This window comes from Lepus europaeus, chromosome 6 (genome assembly GCF_033115175.1).
Source record: "Lepus europaeus isolate LE1 chromosome 6, mLepTim1.pri, whole genome shotgun sequence".
NCBI classification, from domain to species: domain Eukaryota; kingdom Metazoa; phylum Chordata; class Mammalia; order Lagomorpha; family Leporidae; genus Lepus; species Lepus europaeus.
Window position 1 is genome coordinate 26,890,450 of NC_084832.1, and position 7,335 is coordinate 26,897,784.

Consider the following 7,335-nt stretch of genomic DNA (forward strand, 5'->3'; position numbering starts at 1 on the left):
AAACCAGTGTGCATTGTGAACGATATTATTACAAGCTATATTTTCCCTTTAGGCCAAAAAATGTATTCATATCTTATTCATCCTCTGTTTTATTAATTAACACAACCATTTTAGTTATTTATGTCATAAAGATATGTTTTCTCTTAGGTGGTGATGATGAATGAAATGATTTTCCGGGTAATATGAATGCTTGCCTGCCCTAAATTTTCTTATTTTGGTCTGGTGTATGAAGCTACAATTCAGTCATTACACCCTGCTGAGGCAGACAAATTGTTTTCTGGGTGGAAAATTCCTTCTCTTCTTTGGGTATACATATCAGTGTACATGGACACATCTAGAAACATATTATAAACTTGAAAATCAACAGCACTTTTGTTACATGAAACCAAAATAGCTTTTAGTGTTTCTACCTACTTGATATAAAAGTTTTTCATTACAGATTTTCTCTGCTTTGCCTCTTTTTTTCTAAGATAGTATCAGTTTTTACAGAAGAAGAGTTGTGTGTTCTTTGACAATGGGGAGAGAAGGGCTCAGATTCACTGGACATCCATGATTCTTTACTGGCAGCTTTAATGAGATAGATTACTTTTGTTTTTTTTTTTCAACTTTTATTTAATAAATATAAATTTCCAAAGTACAATTTTTGAATTATAGCGGCTTTTCCCCCCATAACCTCCCTCCCACCTGCAACCATCCCATCTCCCACTCCCTCTCCCATCCCATTCTTCATCACGATTCATTTTCAATTATCTTTATATACAGAAGATCAACTGAGTATATACTAAGTAAAGATTTCAACAGACTGAACCCACAAAGACACACAAAGTATAGAGTACTTTTTGGGTAGTAGTTTTACCATTAATTCACATAATACAACTTAAGGACTGAGGTTCTACATGGGCAGCAGGTGCACAGTGACTCCTGTTGTTGATTTAACAATTGACACTCTTGTTTATGGCACCCATACAGAAACACAAAGTATAAGGTACTGTTTGAGTACTAGTTATACCATTAACTCACATAATACAGCACATTAAGGACAGAGATCCTACATGAGGAGTAAGTGCACTGTGACTCCTGTTGTTGACTTAACAATTTGACACTCTTGTTTATGGCGTCAGTAATCACCCAAGGCTCTTGTCATGAGCTGCCAAGGCTATGGAAGCCTCTTGAGTTCACCAACTCTGAAATATCATGTAGGAATTTGCTGCACTAATGCAACTTTCTTCTACAACCTAATCTTTTAGCCTTGCTGTCAGCTCACCAGCTTTACACTGTGGCTCTGTCAGTCTCCCCAGTGGAGAGCAGAATGACCTATTTGATTACCAAATGATCTGCCTTTCTCTTTCCCTGCAGTGTTTATGTTTCACAACATGATACTCCATGACTTTCCACACAACCAAATTCCCTCTGAGTTTGAAGTAAAGAGGCAAAGTGGAGATTTGCCTTTCTATTTCCATCAAGCCATTTATTTCACTCCTCTGCACAACCAAAAATTTCAGAAGCAAATCCAGGCACTCTAAGTACCAGTGTCCATGGCCTCTTTCTATATTTTTTGTCTTTTATTTTTGTTTTCAGCTTTTTACATCATTACATATTTACCATACATTATATTCTTCTTTATCTTGTGTGAAACTTGTTCCAACTCACCTCTTGGGGTTAAATGTCATGATGGATACAACATAAAATTATTTAGTTGACAAAATGATGAAAATAAGTTAAACTGGCATTTCTCACTTGAACTTGCCTCTGCTGAAAGTGAGTTAAAACCCTTAAATTAAATTGCATTATTATTTCCACTTAATACAAAACACTCTTAAAATGGGAATTGTTTTAAATGCATTTGGTTGAGGTATCAGTGGTTAGTAAATATTTCCACAACCAAAATAACTTGGTAATAATCTATGTAATATGTGTAAAGGTAATATATCTATATTGAGATCCAAGATCATCATCAACTTTCAGAATCTGAATAATCCCAGGTGGCTGTGAAGAAAGAGATCAATTATTTGGAAACTGTTAGAATTCTATGACATTTTTATTCATTTCCAATTCCCTATTTTCTTAATTTTTTAATTTATATTTCTTAATTTCTCTAATTTCTAACTTAATTTCTTCTCATTTAAAACAAATAAAACTTCCGGTCGGTGATGCCGCTCACTAGGCTAATCCTCCGCCTGCGGTGCCGGCACACTGGGTTCTAGTCCTGGTCAGGGGCCGGATTCTGTCCTGGTTGCCCCTCTTCCAGGCCAGCTCTCTGCTGTGGCCAGGGAGTGCAGTGGAGGATGGCCCAAGTGCTTGGGCCCTGCACCCCATGGGAGACCAGGAAAAGAACCTGGCTCCTGCCGGATCAGCGCAGTGTGCCGTCCGCAGCGGCCATTGGAGGGTGAACCAACGGCAAAAGGAAGACCTTTCTCTCTGTCTCTCTCTCTCACTGTCCACTCTGCCTGTCAAAAAAAAAAAATAAAAGTAAAATAAATGAAGCTTCAAGGAGACCACCCAGAATTTAACTTGTATCTCCTGTTTTTGACGGATGCACCTACTCTAAAACAATTCCGGAAATGATTCAAGTTGGCAACTGCAGTCTCATTCTCTGGTGATAGAGTGAGAAAAGGAGACTTCATGGAGAAGGGGTAGGACTCATTCTTTCATTCTTTCAGGACAAAGGATGACTAAAGATGAGATGTGCACCAAGAGAAACAGCAAGTCTGGGGCCATCATTCAAAGTTCTTATTGTTCACAATCTACCTGAAAACATGAGACAAAAAGTGACTTCATAGAAAATAACTTTAAATGATAGAAACTGAAGTGACAAACATAAAAAGGCCCATACAGTGTAGTAGTAGATTACCATAGAGGACTAAATATGATTCATAATTTGCACCTTGGAGTAAAGGTCTAGCTTTAAGCATTTGTCACCTGCCTGAATAATGTCAGTAAACAAAGTCTTCCCCACCACTTTACTTTACATGATCCCTATGTGCAGAAATGAGAACACAGTGCAGTATACATGTGCACAGAGTGTCAAAACAGAGAAAGTTCTGTGTAGAAATATTGAGGAAGCTAACCACAGCTTTCAACAGTTTAAGTGCCCTAAATCTGAAGCAACTCCAGCTAAAGGAAAACACTTAACTTCAAGTGGATGTCAAGGTACCTAGTGACAGATTTGAGCAGTTAAGAGATATTTCCAGAGGCCTACAGCCTAAAGAGATTCAGGAATCACAGAACTGTTGTCAATGATCTCCAAACATGACTAGTCAACCAGTAAGGTGGAAACGAGACACTCCTTTCTCTCTGAGATTCAAGACAAGAAGTGTGGAATGACTGATGCAGTGGACTAACCAACCTGTACTTTCATAAATTCCTTAGCCAAGCCTGAGTTGTCTGTCGAACTACATCTACCTGAAGCTTTCCGTGTTTGCATAATGAAGAAGTGGGTACGAGGTGGACCTCCCAAGTGAAAACAGAAATGAAACAATAATGAAATGTAGGTAATTTTGTTTAAAATACTTTGTTAAGCCCAGTCATTTTGCACTTCAAATTATCTTCACTTGACACACTCTCTCTCTCTCTCTCTCTCTCTCTCTCTCTATATATATATATATATATATATATGACAAATTATTGAAATTTTCAAACCCATGGACATTGATCAGCATTTTTACATTAGTTCATAAGATCCAACTTAATGTTCGTAGCTTCTTCAAAGTCGAATGGGAAGTGGACAGCTTTCCATTATTAAAATTCCTTATACTTAATTCTGTTTTGGGAGGTTTGCCATGCATGTTTCATAGCCTGATTCATTGTGTTTGCATCTAGTTCAGCTCTGGGGGAAGGAGGGGAATTAGAGACACTTATAATCATATATTAGGCTCTGTTCAGAGGAAGGAGAATATATCAGATAATTCAATTTACACTGTGCATAGCTCAGACACTCATGTGACTTCCTCCTGAAATGTTAACTAGTGAAGAATGAAACTGCCAGAATCTCAGATTTATCTTGTCTTTTTACAAGAGTTCTCGAATTGCAACCACAAATGTGCACACGTGTGCACACACACACAATGACAAAGAATCCTTGCTTAGCTTTTCAAATGTAATTACGTCCCCATATTACAAACCAAACAATTCTCGTTTAATCATTGTTTTTAGTTACAACTATGTTGTAGATAACTTATTTGTTGCTATTTTTAGTAGACTTCATCTAGTCAGATAATTTTCTTTCATCACCCAAATTACCTTCAATGAGGGTTGCTGTTTGTAAGAATGTCTTCTTACTCGTCATCAGCGTAAACAGGAAAAGCAGAAAGTCATTCTTTTCTGCCGAACACTTTTGAGAATCCTTCCATACAGACATAAGTATCATACAAGATGTTCCAGCAGTATTTGGACATTCCATCACCTACTTTCAGTTTCTGTTACCAGATAGAGATTGTAGGCCTCATAAGAATTTCTACAAGGAGATCAACACTTTCAAACAAATCAAAAATATAAATGTTTGGGTAAGTGGCTTCTTGAGTATGTTTCACATCTTCAGTAACAAATGCCATGAGATCCATGGATAGAAGAGGAGAAACTTTCTTGAGGATGTTTTGGCACTCAGTAAAGTCACTGTGAAGGTGGCTGGTTGCCCACGGCTTAGGCAGCTGTTGAAGAATTCCACTGCATTTCGATTTTGCTCCCTCTCCATCGGGAAAGTCTCACTGAGGCACACCGCAAAGATTCCTTTTTTTTTTTTTTGGACAGGCAGAGTTAGACAGTGAGAAAGAGAGAGACAGAGACAGAGAGAAAGGTCTTCCTTCCGTTGGTTCACCCCCCAAGTGGCCGCTATGGCTGTCGCATTGTGGCCAGCGTGCTGCGCTGATCTGAAGCCAGGAACCAGGTGCTTCCTCCTGGTCTCCCATGCGGGTGCAGGGCGGCGCCCTGACCGGGACTAGAACCTGGGATGCATGCACCAAAGGCAGAGGATTAGCCTAGTGAGCTGCGGCGCAGGCCCGCAAAGATTCCGACTGTCACTGTCTCAGGGATGGATACAGGGAATGGTGACAAGCAAACACTTCTTGCCAAAACTGCTCAGCAGAAGATCTTGAGCTTGGGGTCTTCTGCAGCTCAAATTAACCAAGCGCCCCTTCTCAGTATCCCTGGCTTTGTTGAGCAGGTTTGCAAACTAATGACTCAAAAAGCATTAGAGTCAACAGGCACAGACAGCTTCCTGCAGGAGTTGGAGGAGTGGTACATGTGGGTGGATAATGCTTTAGGTGCTAGATGTCCCCAAGCAGGTAGCCAAGGTGGAATCTGAGTACAATCAAGTCTCTCCTGTGTTCTCTCCTCCAAGACCTTCTGAGGACAATGGCCTGCCTCACACTTCAGCTAGGACTCACTTGCCCCAGTCGATGAAGATTACCCACGAGATCATGTACAAACTGAAAGTACCCTTGTCCTCTAGGTACTGCTGTTGGGGTGTCAGCGAAATCAGGCTCCCAAAATGATCGCAGAGTTCAAGCTGATCCTGGACAATTTGTTTGACAAACTGATTTGGAGGAAGCATTCAGCATTCAGCATCCGCCCTTTTTATTTAAGATTTATTTTATTTATTTGAAACAAAGAGTTACAGAGAGAGGTAGAGACAGAGAGAGAAGTCCTCCATCCGCTGGCTCACTCCTCAGATGGCCACCATGTCCTGAGCTGCGCCGATCTGAAGCCAGGAGCCAGGAGCTTCTTCTGGGTCTCCCATGCGGATGCAGGGGCCCAAGGACTTGGGCCATCTTCTACTGTTTTCCCAGGCCACAGCAGAGAGCTGGATCAGAAGAGGAGCAGCTAGGACTAAAACTAGTGCCCGTATGGGATGCTGGTTCTTCAGGCCATGGCTTTAACCCGTTGCACCTCAGTGCTGGCCCCAGTATCTGCCCTTTTTCTCCATGGTCACAACAAGAACTGTGACTTTAACCCCAGACATCACCTTGAAGATACAGTTTCTGAGGCTTCTTCAGAGTGTTAGCAATCACCATGAGAACAAGTATCTGATTTTTTTTAATTGATTGATTGATTGATTGGTTTGAAAGGCAGAGTTACAAACAGGCAGGGGAGGGGGGGTCTTCCATCTGCTGGTCCACTTCCCAGATGGCTGCAAGGGCAGGGGCTATGCTGATCTGAAGCCAAGAACCAGGAGCTTCTTCCAGGTCTCGCATGTGGGTGCAGGGGCCCAAGGACTTGGGTCATTTTCTACTGCTTTCCCAGGCTAGAACCGAGAGCTGGATCAGAAGTAGAGCAGCCCTGGTGCCTACATGTGCCACAGCGCTGGCCCCAGGTGTCTGCTTCTTAACTGGGAGCTAATAGAACTCAGTGTCAGTTCTCTCAAGGGCAACATCCCCTAGGTGGAAGACATTCTCAATACTGACAGGAGTTGGGTGTGTGACGGCAAGAGGGGCTTATTAACTCGGCTGCTGCAGATCATGCAGAGGGATTCTGCTGATTCACTTTGCAGGTTTTGGTAAGCCCAGGCTGTGGAGTACTGCTGAAGCCTACCCTGTACTGCATTCTGGACAGCAAGTGAAAGACAAGGGATGTGCTCCACCGGAACTTTGATCTCCTGGGGGAGCTGATGAAGCTTAATGCTGAGGCATTCAACAGATTCAATAAATACATCAATACTGATGCAAAGTTCCAGTTGTTCCTGACCAACAGCTCTGTGGTAGATCCAACATGCTGGTGTGCTGTGTCACTCTGTCACTGAGCTAATTTGAAAACCAGCTGGACATGGTGGTGGCCGAGGTCTTGTCCAAGTGCCGTCTGTTAGCCTACATATCTCAGATCCCATGCAGATGTCTGTCCTCTTCTGTCTCATCAACATCATCCATGTGCCGATGCTGACCCAGGAGAAATTCATCTATGCTGACACCAGCCTGGTGATCCTCACACTGGCACAGAGGAAAGAGTGGCTGCCCCGTACCTTTAGCTGCTACAGTGGATGGAGCACAGCAAGAAATACCCTGGCTTCCTGTTTAACAACTTCCACAGCCTGCTGCACTTCTCTGCTGCTCTCTGCCTGCTCCAGGTCTTCAGGCACAGCCGTGGTGTGAGGGAGCATCTTAGAAGACCTTGGCCCTAAGTTTGAAGGCCCCAGGTCACTGAGGAGCCTCAGTTTCCTCAAGATACCTGGAAGAAAACAAGGGCACCATGCTTATACTTCCCACAGGGGCGGGGCCCATCTGGAGATAAGGAAAGTTTAAAAACGGCTGTGTCTGAGCTGTCCATCTCTTGGCTGTAGGTCCTGGGGTATGGAGGGAAAGGGTATGTCTCCTCCACCAGTGAACCAAGTCTCTCTTGTCCCTGGCC

The 7,335-nt window shown here is 42.5% G+C and overlaps 1 pseudogene; it reads left to right on the forward strand.

The window, feature by feature from the left end:
- Positions 1 to 2,978: 2,978 nt before the first annotated feature.
- LOC133762048 (short transient receptor potential channel 4-associated protein-like) lies at positions 2,979 to 7,108 on the forward strand (annotated as a pseudogene).
- Positions 7,109 to 7,335: the final 227 nt, after the last annotated feature.